Here is an 11556-nt window from a genome sequence, read left to right as displayed (position 1 = left end):
ATATAGCTGTAGTGATCTTGTTGGCTCAATTAATTAGCAAGCTTTGCACTTAATTAGAGCTTTATTGCCTGTTATAAGTAGATGGACCTACACGTAGCACCACATATGTAGTAGGAGTGTCATGGAGTTAGGTGGCGTGCGAGATGGAAGCAGGGCAGGCGACAAGTGAGCCCGGCCTTGAGGAAACATGCATGTATGCATGTATTGGAACTAACGATACTCGATCCGTCCAGCTACCATGAAAGCTACTGCATGCTGCCCATGCACCAAATAATGATTTTATAAATACATTTTTTTGTTGGCGTACGCTATAAATATCGGTATTCGTATTCATATATATTAATTATGAGGAGTGTATCTATCTTCAAAGATAAGGCAAAGATCCTGTCGCAGCCCGTTCTCTTTTTTCTATTTTCTTTTTGCAAGAAAACATTCAAATCCGCCGAAGTGCCTAGAGGCCGACCATCTTCTTCCTCCTGAACGGACCGTTGGCCACCCACCATTTGCCGCTTCATCGCCGGAGCCAGTCTGTTTCTGTTCATCATGCATGGAAGAGAACGAAGTCATCAAAGCCACGGTCATGACCTTTCCGTGTACACACATACACAAGCTATCTATATATTCTTACAAAATTAGTGTACGTCTAACCCAGCCGTATACGCGATGATGTGCTCCGAGAACATTTTGTTTTGATCAATCATGGAGCATACACGGTACTACTGTACGTACCAATACCATTTAGCACTGCAAGCTAGTAGGTGAAAGAACAAGAGGAGGAGGATGGGGTTAGTGGTAGAAACATGGGGGCATGAAAGGGTAACTTAACTTGCTAACCAGTAGCGGAAGGAAATGGAATGCATGGTGGGGGGAGGGGGGCGGGCGGCGGTGGTCCCTGACGTCGGCAGGGCCGGCGGTGGCAGGGGCTGTCCGGCCGCCAACCGACACGTGGCAGTGGTACGGCAGGGCCCGCGGAAAGCTACCACCACGTGCTGCCGTGCAGGGGGGTGTCAGAGGCCCGAAAGAGACGCCTCCTCCTCCTCACCCTCACCCCGTCCAATTAGTCATGTGTTTTACAGCTAGCCCGTGTCAGAACCCACAACAGAACCCCGGCCCCAAAGTTAACCACTCCACTCATCATCCGTCCGTCCGTCCGTCCGTCTAATTACCTAGTACTACTACGTACTACCACGGCGTCTGTACTATCAGCTCGCTAAACTACTAATTACTGCAGTGTAAGTTCTCTAGTACGTAGTTAACTAATCAGCTCGCTCAGCAGCAGGAAGCTTCCGGCGGCCTCCGAGATCAGCTCCACAGCATGTATATATACTGGCTACTTGGTACAGTACTATATGCGTCAGAGTAAAACTGACCGGCCAGCTCGAATTATTTGGTTTTGTTCCGTTGATCCAAGTCAGGTAGTAGCAGTACGTATAGCTCAAAGTTGATGCACTTGTTCCCGCCCGGCGTACGTACGTTGTGGCCACAGACGAGGATGTACATGTTGGGTGCATTGCTAGTCGGCATCTCCGTGTACCGTCTGATGAAGCCCACCGGGCCTTTTAGGACGTGACATATATATATACTCTCTCCCTGAAGGTGGTGCATGCATGGTACGTACGGGGTAGTAATGGACCGGGGGTGGGTGTGGACTGGGACAGACGATATGTCAGTCGGTAGCAAGCTAGAGAGGCAATCATGCACGCAGATGCAGTGCCATGCACTCTCCAATCTTATTTATAACAGCTTTGCTAAGTCTCAGTCTTAGACTTCGTTATTGTAAGACTTAGGGTTTTGGGAAACTGCACAACACCCGTTAAGGATGTGGCTATCTCATATATATAAGGGGTACATCAAGGTGTACGATACAATATACAAGACATATACAGAAGCTATATGTAAATACAGTCTAACACCCTCCCTCAATCTTAACTATGCCCTGAAGTACAAAGTATGTTAAGATTGCGCCTACAGCCTACAAACTGCGGTTGTGGAAGAGGCTTCGTGAAGATGTCAGCAAGTTGATCTTTGGAGGAGATGAACTTGATGTGGAGTAGCTTCTGTGCAACACGTTCCCGTACAAAGTGATAGTCAACTTCAATGTGTTTTGTCCGAGCATGAAACACTGGATTAGATGAGAGATATGTAGCTCCAATGTTGTCACACCAAAGAACAGGCGGCTGAGTTTGAGAAACTCCCAACTCTCTCAATAAGGACTGTACCCATATGATCTCAGCTGTAGCATTTGCAACTGCTTTGTATTCAGCTTCAGTGCTACTCCTGGACACTGTAGCTTGTTTGCGAGCAGCCCAGGCGATCAAGTTAGGACCAAAGAAGACAGCATGTCCCCCCGTGGATCGCCTGTCATCTGGATTACCAGCCCAGTCTGCATCTGAAAAAGCAGAGAGCGTAGGAGACGGTGCTGGCTGAAGGAGTAAACCATATGAGGCAGTAAAGCAAACATAGCGAAGAATGCGCTTCACCGCTGTCCAATGAGAAGTCCGAGGAGCATGAAGAAATTGGCAGACACGATTGACTGCATATGAGATATCTGGCGGAGTGATAGTTAAGTACTGCAGGCCACCAACAATGCTACGATACTCAGTGGCGTCATCAGAGGTGAGAGGATCTCCATCAAAGGCAGACAGACGGTCAGTAGCAGACATAGGAGTCATGGCATGTTTGCATTTCAGCATACCTGCCCGTCGCAACAGGTCCAGCGAATACTTATGCTGCGCGAGTGTCAAGCCATCAGAAGAACGTGAAACTTCCAGGCCAAGGAAGTAATGCAACGTTCCTAAATCCTTCACCGCAAAGTCACCACTCAAGGAAGATATCAGACGATCAGCAGCAGCATCCGAGGAGCTAATGAGGATAATGTCATCAACATATACCAGAAGATACATCGTCACCTGAGGCCGATGCAGAAGGAAGAGCGAGGTGTCAGCAATAGAGGGAACAAAACCAAGTGACCGAAGAACAGAGCCCAATCTGGCATGCCAAGCACGAGGAGCCTGCTTCAGCCCATAGAGCGCCTTGACCAGGCGACACAGGTGATGAGGGCGAGCAGGATCAACGAACCCCGGGGGCTGACGCATGTAAACCTCCTCATCCAAAACACCATGAAGAAAAGCATTCTGAACATCCAGCTGACGAAGAAACCAGCCCCGAGTAACAGCCAAGGACAACAGAAGCCGTATAGTCGTTGGTTTGATCACCGGACTGAACGTATCCTCGTAGTCAAGACCATACCTTTGCTTGAACCCTTTCGCCACTAACCGTGCCTTATAGCGTTCAATAGAACCATCGGCATGCTTCTTAACTTTGAAGACCCACTTGGAATCAATAATATTGACACCAGAGACCGGGGGAACAAGCTGCCAAGTACCATTTGTCAACAATGCCTGATACTCTTGCTCCATAACTTGGCGCCAATGAGGAATCCCGAGAGCAACCTGAAAGTGACGCGGTTCAGCCAAAGGATCTTCCTTGACATGAGCAACACATGCCGCAAGCCAGGCCACAGTCCCATCTGTGCGTTGCTTGGGACACACAATACCGGATCGACTGCGAGTATGTGGTCGAAGAGGAACAGCCGCAGGTGGTGCAGCAAGTGGCGACGACACCGGCAATGAAGAAGTATCCGGCGAAGCAGCCGGTGACGATGCAGTGGTGACAGGCGAGGACGAGGCCGACCCAGGCGAGACAGACCCGGGCGAGACAATCGACTGGGTGGGCGAATCAGTCGTCTCGAGGCCAACCAAGGCGCGGCAGCCCGGCCCAGGCGAGATCGCCGGCTCGGGAGAAGCAGGCCCAGGTGAGATCACCGGCTCGGGGGAGGCCGGCGCAGGGGAGACCAGCCCAGGCAAGGCCAGCCCAGGCGAGACCGGCCCAGCCTCAGAAGAGGCCGGCACGGGCAGAGCCCGCGCTGAAGAGCCCAGTCTAGGCGCTGAAGAGCCCGGTCCAGGCGTGCATGGTGCATGCACGAGGCCACTCCCCACGTCAGGTGCAGTTGATGGCTCCGGCTCCTCCAGCAACTCAAGGCGAGCTCCACGACCCGTTCCTGCAGCATGATTAGGCAACAACGCAGGAGAATATGCAATATCAACAAATTGAGCAGGCAGTGGAGGGGTGGATTGCGAGGAGGAGACTGGAGGTGTGAGAGTGGTGGACAAAGACGAGAACGGGAATACACTCTCGTCAAACACAACATCACGCGAGATGTAGACACGGTTGGATGGAATATGAAGACACTTGTACCCTTTGTGAAGAGAGCTATACCCAAGAAAAACACAAAGTTTTGACCGAAACTCGAGCTTACGCTTATTATAAGGACGAAGATGAGGCCAGCATGCACAACCAAAAACTTTGAGAAAAGTATAATCTGGAACTTCATTGAGCAACAGTTCAAGTGGTGTTTTCATCCCAAGGAGTCGTGTAGGAAGCCTATTTATAAACAGGCAGTGGAAAATGCATCACTCCAAAACCGAAAAGGTGCCGATGCATGAGCAAGTAAAGTGAGACCAGTTTCGACAATGTGACGATGCTTACGTTCAGCCGTGCCATTCTGCCAATGTGTATGAGGACAAGACACGCGATGTGAAATCCCAAGCTTATTAAAAAAGGAATTGAGGTTGTGATATTCACCCCCCCAATCTGACTGAACATGAATGATCTTATGCTTAAGAAGACGCTCAACGTGAGCTTGAAATTGTAGGAACACATCAAACACATCAGATTTACGCTTGATAAGATAAAGCCAAGTAAACCGACTATAAGCATCAATAAAACTGACATAATAATTATGACCGCTCACAGAAGTTTGGGCATGCCCCCATACATCAGAATAAATAAGCTCAAGTGGAGTTTTGACGACACGACTCGAATCTGAAAACGAAAGCTGATGACTCTTACCTTGCTGACAGGCATCACAGACTGTGGCAACATCTTTATTGGACACAACGGGAAGACTATGACGATGAAGAACACTATGAACTATGGGAGTGGCAGGATGGCCGAGCCGTGCATGCCAATGAGTAGGCGACACACGGACACCAGTGAGTGCTTGAGGGGCAGAAGGCAGATCAAGTGCATATAATCCATCGCGCAGGCGACCTCTAAGCAGAACGTCCCTCGTGGCCCGATCCTTGATAAAAAAATAAAAAAGGATGAAACTCAGTGAAAACATTGTTATCACGAGTAAGCTGAGGAACAGACAATAGGCTACGAGTAGCAGAAGGAACTCTAAGGACATTACGAAGATGGAGAGATTTTTGTTTATGAGTTAAAAGAGAGGCCTGACCAACATGTGATATGTGCATACCTGCTCCACTGGCGGTGTGAACCTGATCATGACCACGGTATGGCTCCTGAACCGAGAGTTTGCCCATCTCGCCCGTCAGATGATTCGTAGCGCCCGTGTCCATATACCAAGTCGGATCAATGGGATATGATGGTGTGTGGCCTGCTTGACGAGCAGGCTCGTGAGTGGCCAAGGCAGCTTGTTTCTCGTTGCCTTTGCCATTGTTGCCGACGCCAAGGAAGTCCTGCTTGAAGCGGCGATGACAACGAGAAGCAACGTGACCTGGAATGTTGCATAGTTGGCAGGGGAGCTGAACGCCACATGAAGGGCAGCAAGCACACGAACGGCCACCCCCGGTCGGGGGGAAGGGGGCAGCGGCAGGCGACCGCGGAGCCTGTGAAGTCAGTGGTACTGATTTGCCCGCTGCGGATGACTTGAAGGGCTTCCCTTTTCCATGAGTGGCAGCGTTGGCAGCAATGAAACTCGGGTTGGTACGGCGGGACTTGACGCGCTGTTCCGTGGCAAGGAGGCGGGCGTAGAGCTCACGGGGTTCAAGTGGAGTATCACGACCATTGATGTTCTCAGCAAGGTTATCATAGTCGTCGTCCAGGCCGTTCATGACAAAGGTGGTGAAATCCTCTTTGCGAAGCGGTTGACCAATGGAGGCCAAGGTGTCTGCGAGACGCGTCATCTTGCCGAAGTAGTCGGTAATGCTGAGGTCAAGAAGCTTGGTCTCCCCCAGCTCCGTACGAAGAGTGTGAGCACGGGCCTGCTGCTGAGATGCGAAGCTGGTGTGAAGGGCAGACCACGCCTCCTAGGACGTGGCAGTGAAGAGGACCAAGGAGGACACCGCCTCGGTGAGTGACGACTGGATCGCCGAAAGGATGGCCTGATCCTGAGCCACCCACGCATGGTATGCCGGGTGATGTGGTGGAGGACACGGCAAGGAACCGTCGACGTAACCCTCCAGGTAGCGACTGCGGAGAAGTGGCAGCACCTGTGCACGCCACGACAAATAATTGTCCGTCGTCAGCTTCACTGGGATTAGATGCGCGAAGTAGAACGGCGCACTGGCCACGGCACGATCAGCAGGAGGAGGCGACGTGTAGTAGCTCATGTGGGATGAACCACCAGGTGCAGCCATGGCCGGAGGGTAGTAGCCGCCGTAGGGCAATGGCGGTGGCGGGGCCCTGTCCGACCCGGCGTTCGCGGCGCCAGGTGCAGCCGCATAGGGTTGCGGGTTTGAAGACGCGTAGGGCGCCGCTGTGACGGCGGCAGGAGGTGCAGCCGCAGCGGCCGCATAGGGCGAGGCGCCATACGCCGCGTTATACGCGACACCAGGTGCAGGCGGCGCCCCGTAGTGGCCCATCGACGGAGGAGCCGCCCCGTAGGGGCCGTAGGGCAGCGATCCGGCAGGGACAGGCGCCGCCCCGTAGGGGCCTGCTGGCGACGGGGGAGCGGCCCCGTAGGGCCCGTAGGTCGCCGATCCCATCCAGGGACCAGCGTGCGAAGGATCTCCCGGGACCAGCGGAGGCGCGACCGGTGACGGCGGCGGTGGCTGATTCGAGGAGGCGCCCACCATCGAGGACTGGCCGGTGTAGACCGAGACCAGGGGGCGCGAGGAGAGGAACGGCGATGCAGGCGCCGTGACAGGGGTCGGCGCGACGGCGGCGACAGAGTTCGGTGCGATCGCGGCGGCGGCGGCAGCGGAAGACATAGGACCGGTTAGGGTTGATACCATGTAAGACTTAGGGTTTTGGGAAACTGCACAACACCCGTTAAGGGTGTGGCTATCTCATATATATAAGGGGTACATCAAGGTGTACGATACAATATACAAGACATATACAGAAGCTATATGTAAATACAGTCTAACGGTTATGTCTCAGTCGATACTATATTCCTTTCATCTTGCATGAAGATTCGTATAAAAATTTATTTCAGTTTTTCTTTTTTCTTTCTAGACACTGTATCACTTGACTAAGACTTGGTTAAGTCTCAGTCGACTGAGACTTGGTTAAGTCTCACTCGACCGAGATCTGGACGCACTCTATTTATAACCGGCCGTGTCCCTTCCAATTGTGTTGGCGGGGTGAGAGGGAGGGACGGAGATGAAAATGAGCTGATCCATGATCCGTCATGTCAACGTGACTAGCTAGCTAGCTAGCTAGCTAAGCGACCGCTACCTAACCTTAGCCAGTTGCAACCGGGTAGCACTATCGCATGTCGTTGCAGCATCGGTAGTGCCTCCCCGGTACGTGCTACTGTACTTACTCACCAGAGGCACGTACGTACGTAGTACTAGTACGTAGCAACGGCTCAAGATGTGCCGCGGGCGTTGGTACGTACGTACACATCGATGTGTATCATACATACATATATTATTAATACTGGAGTGGTGGAGTGGGGGTAGAAAACAAAAGTGACCAGGCATAATGGTAGTATATGTATGTATGTGCTGCTGTACATTACATGCAAGTGACGCGCCCCCCATGATGGAAGCGAGGAAGACGGTGCAGTGCAGGCATGGATCATGGATGGGTGGTGGATGCGTCCGCACGAACCAATAATAAACAAACGGCCGGGCACTCGGCTCTAGCTAACGGTGAAATCCGAGAAAGAAGCTCCAGCCGCCGCCGCAGATGGGGGAGGAGGAAGATGAAAGTAAACGCCAAGGAGGGAAAGGAGGGAGGGAGGGAGTCCCCATGCATGAACATGAAGCCACGCGCGTTCACCGACACTCCACGTTGCCGGCCGGCCTTGACGTCAACCCTTCATTCCCTTTCACTTATCACCTTGTAGTTTACCTAGGTAGCTACGCACAGTACATATATATACTAGCTGCTAGCTCCATCCAAGGCTGTAACTGCGTGCCTGCCCACGGCCAGCCGTAGCACAGCACAGCAGAACGCTTGCTTTGCTTCGACTTGCTGCTGCTCTCCATCTACCCATGTCGCCGTTGCTTTTTAAAACCAATCCAGTAACTACTGCTGCCGCTGCTACCAGGAGTAATATTAGTATATCCATGTCAACTCTCCATAGTCCTGAAATATATGTAAGAGCATTTTCAATTTTCATGTACTTACACCCTCAAACCAGTTCTAATCCGCTCATCGGTGATGTAGCTAGAAACAGTTTTTTTCTGCGGGGTAGAAACTGTTGTTTCTAACCACAAAGAAATGGGAAAACCGGTAACTAATGTACCACAGGGCATTAAACACCCGCAACGGTCCGGCCGACGCGTTTGGATTCTTTCTGTGATCCAACACGGTGTCGCATACGTCCGAATTCCGGTAAAGATGCACGATTGGAGGAGGTTTGCGGAGTCCGGACCACCGCTATGCGTATGACCGCCACGTCTCACCACGGCCCGAACCCGGCATCTCCACCCAGAAACCCTCTTTGTGTGAAGAGGTAGCCGCACATTCATGCCGGTCCGGCCGTCTCAGAGTGGACATGACTCCACATAGCATTGATGCCGGTCAGAGCGACACGATGACAACGGCGCTTCAATGCCAACACCACAACCAAGAAGCCTACTCCGGTGCCGTATTGAAGCCGGATTCCCGTCCGTTCGTCTGGCCGCGTCTATTTAAGCACAAATCCCATACGACGGTCAGAAGCTGCCATCACCGCCGCAAAACCGTGTCAAGGCGGAGCCGACGTCGCCATCTCGCCACTGCGTCAAGGCAGAGCTGGTGTCGCTGTCTCTCCGATGCGTCAAGGCGGAGCCGATGTCACCCTTGCGCAACCGCGGTGTCCAAATTGGACATCATGTGAACTGTGAAGGAGGAACCGGCATCGTCGCCGCCTCGACAATCCAACATGTGGCACGACAAGGACGTGAAGGAGGAGGTGCCCCAGGGCGATAGTGAAGGCGTGCAGGCGGCTCCTCCACTACCTCGGTGGTTGAGGTGGTCATGACTCCCCGTCGTCGCAGAGCATTATCATGGCCGAGGAGAGGGCCGGCAGGGAGATGGCGTGGTGGGAGCGGCCAACAACGTGGCGTTCGTGAAGTCCGACGAGGCGCTGGCCTGGGTCCTCGCGGAAGCCTGGCCCGCGACCAGTCGTTGACCACTGCGGAGACATCCACGCGGCGACTACGCCGCCTCGGTGGGAGGTCGCCAAGATCGAGGAGTGGTCGCTCAGCAACACCTCCACTTCCGCCACTGCCGGTGCGGGAAAGGGCAGAGATCCCCATCTTGGGTCAACGTTGCACGCGCCGGCCTTCCGCGCTGTGTAGGGGGGAGTGAAGCGGGTCCTTCGCGAGCACTGGCAGTGGTCGGACAAGCTATCATGCCCCTGAGCCCTTCCGTCGCTGGAAGGACCACTCTGACTCAGACGACGACATAGTCGACGAGGATGTGCCACTGACCAGCCCGAACCAATGTATGAGGTCACCGTCTGCTAGAAATTAGTCTAAGTTTTTTAGATTTTATAGTTGAGCTGACGAAATATGCTCTGGTTTATGTAAGTTATGTCCAAACTTATGTCCGTTTGAAAGAATTCCGTTGTGTTTGCATGAATTATGTTATAATTTGCTTGTATTGTGAACGGCTCCCCTATCACAGGCCGCGAACAAGTCCCGAGCCAGTCCACGGACGAATACGGTATGCCCTACTTGCATGGAGAGAAGAAGCTGCTCGATGGATGGATGGATGGATGTTTGGATGGATATCTTCGCTTCACTGTGTGTGTGAGAGAGGGAGGGGTTCCAATTGGCAGAAGGGACGACCCACCGCACCCGGCCGGCAAGGGAGGTGTGCTTGTGTCAGAGCGAAAGCACCAGCAGCTGCTGCAGCAGGTTTATATATGGGTAGCGGAGCAGAGGCTGCATGTTATACCCCCGCTGGCATTTCTGGAGTCTTTTGATTATTCTCACCTTCTTCCCATTAACTACTCTTGTTACATATCACTGTACGTACATAGCAGCAGTTGTTTAACCGGAGCGAATCGTGCGACGATCACGTCGAATCCATCGACCAAACTAACGACCATGGAGGATGGTGCACAGCTAGTAAGCTAGGCGCATACAGTATGAACGAACAGGCCATGGTGGTGGTGGAGGTGGTAAGAAAAAGTCGCATGCAGGCCAGTGGCGTCACGTGCATGGGGGCCGGGCACGAGGCGGCACGTGCCGGCGACGATTCCCCCGTCGGCCTCGGGATCCTCGTCGGCCTCACGTGATTCGATGCTCGTGCTGCGTGCGTGCATGCATGCACGCCTGCCTTGCTCCCCGCCCCGCCCGCCCGATTCGCTGCCTTGCCACTTTGTTAACTCAGCCTCGAGAAATCGATCGTGGTGCTTTTACTTTTGTTCAAGAAAAGGCCTAATCCATGTAGATTAAGCATGTCCTTAGAAACACACCCATATAGGGAAAAAAATCACATTCAAAATTCTTGAGGGCGCTGAAGTATTCTTCCTTCTGTATTTATCGGCGACGTGCTGTGGCGTAATTATATGCCCCCTCTGGGCCTTCGTCTCGCGGAGCGAATGTTTGTAAACCTAGGAGCTTGTAGAAGCAGCGGACAGCAAGTTGTCGATGCAAACCAGGAGACGCCGCGCCGGAGAAGAAAACGCCGACAAGAGCCCGTCAAAACTTCGAAGTCCATGAAAGCCGGTCGAATCCAGATGGATCCACCCAAAACCAAAACCGACCTAATCCTAGAAGACCTAGCAGAGAGATGGCTCCACATGTCCTCCACCGACTATAAGCGCATCAATGGGGCAGGGAAAGAGCAGGGAAATCATTATTTCCACATTGGAAGAACACCGCCGCCTTGCTGCCCAAACCAAACTCCCCAAAAGAAACCTGAACAAAGCCACCGGTGTACGACATGTCCGGATCGGATGCCGATGGCAAGGACCATGCATCGACTCCCTCTTCTCGGATGACATTGCCAGGCCGGGCCGCCGTTGAAGATCGCAACGCTTGATGACGAACACCGCCGTCAAGCACCGCCTAACGAAGAGCACCACTCAAGCACGTATCTCCTTCCTCATCCAGCAACAACCCTCCAACTCTTCCTGCCGTCGCAGCACGGGATTTTCCCGGCAACGCGCCCTGGTGGTTGCAGGGGGGGGGGGGGTAGATGGGACGGCGGCTAGGGCTTTGTTCGCCCCTGGTCTCACGAAGTGGTATTCAGTGTGTACCGATCGGGCGAGGTGGTTCAATTTGCGCAACCAACCAAACTTGGTGAATTTGTCACCGTTGCCAAGCCTGCTATTGTCAAATTAGCCTGGTCCGATTGAAGAGA

This window comes from Triticum aestivum, chromosome 4D, assembly GCF_018294505.1.
Source record: "Triticum aestivum cultivar Chinese Spring chromosome 4D, IWGSC CS RefSeq v2.1, whole genome shotgun sequence".
Taxonomy (NCBI): domain Eukaryota; kingdom Viridiplantae; phylum Streptophyta; class Magnoliopsida; order Poales; family Poaceae; genus Triticum; species Triticum aestivum.
Note: the sequence above shows the minus strand (reverse complement) of the source record.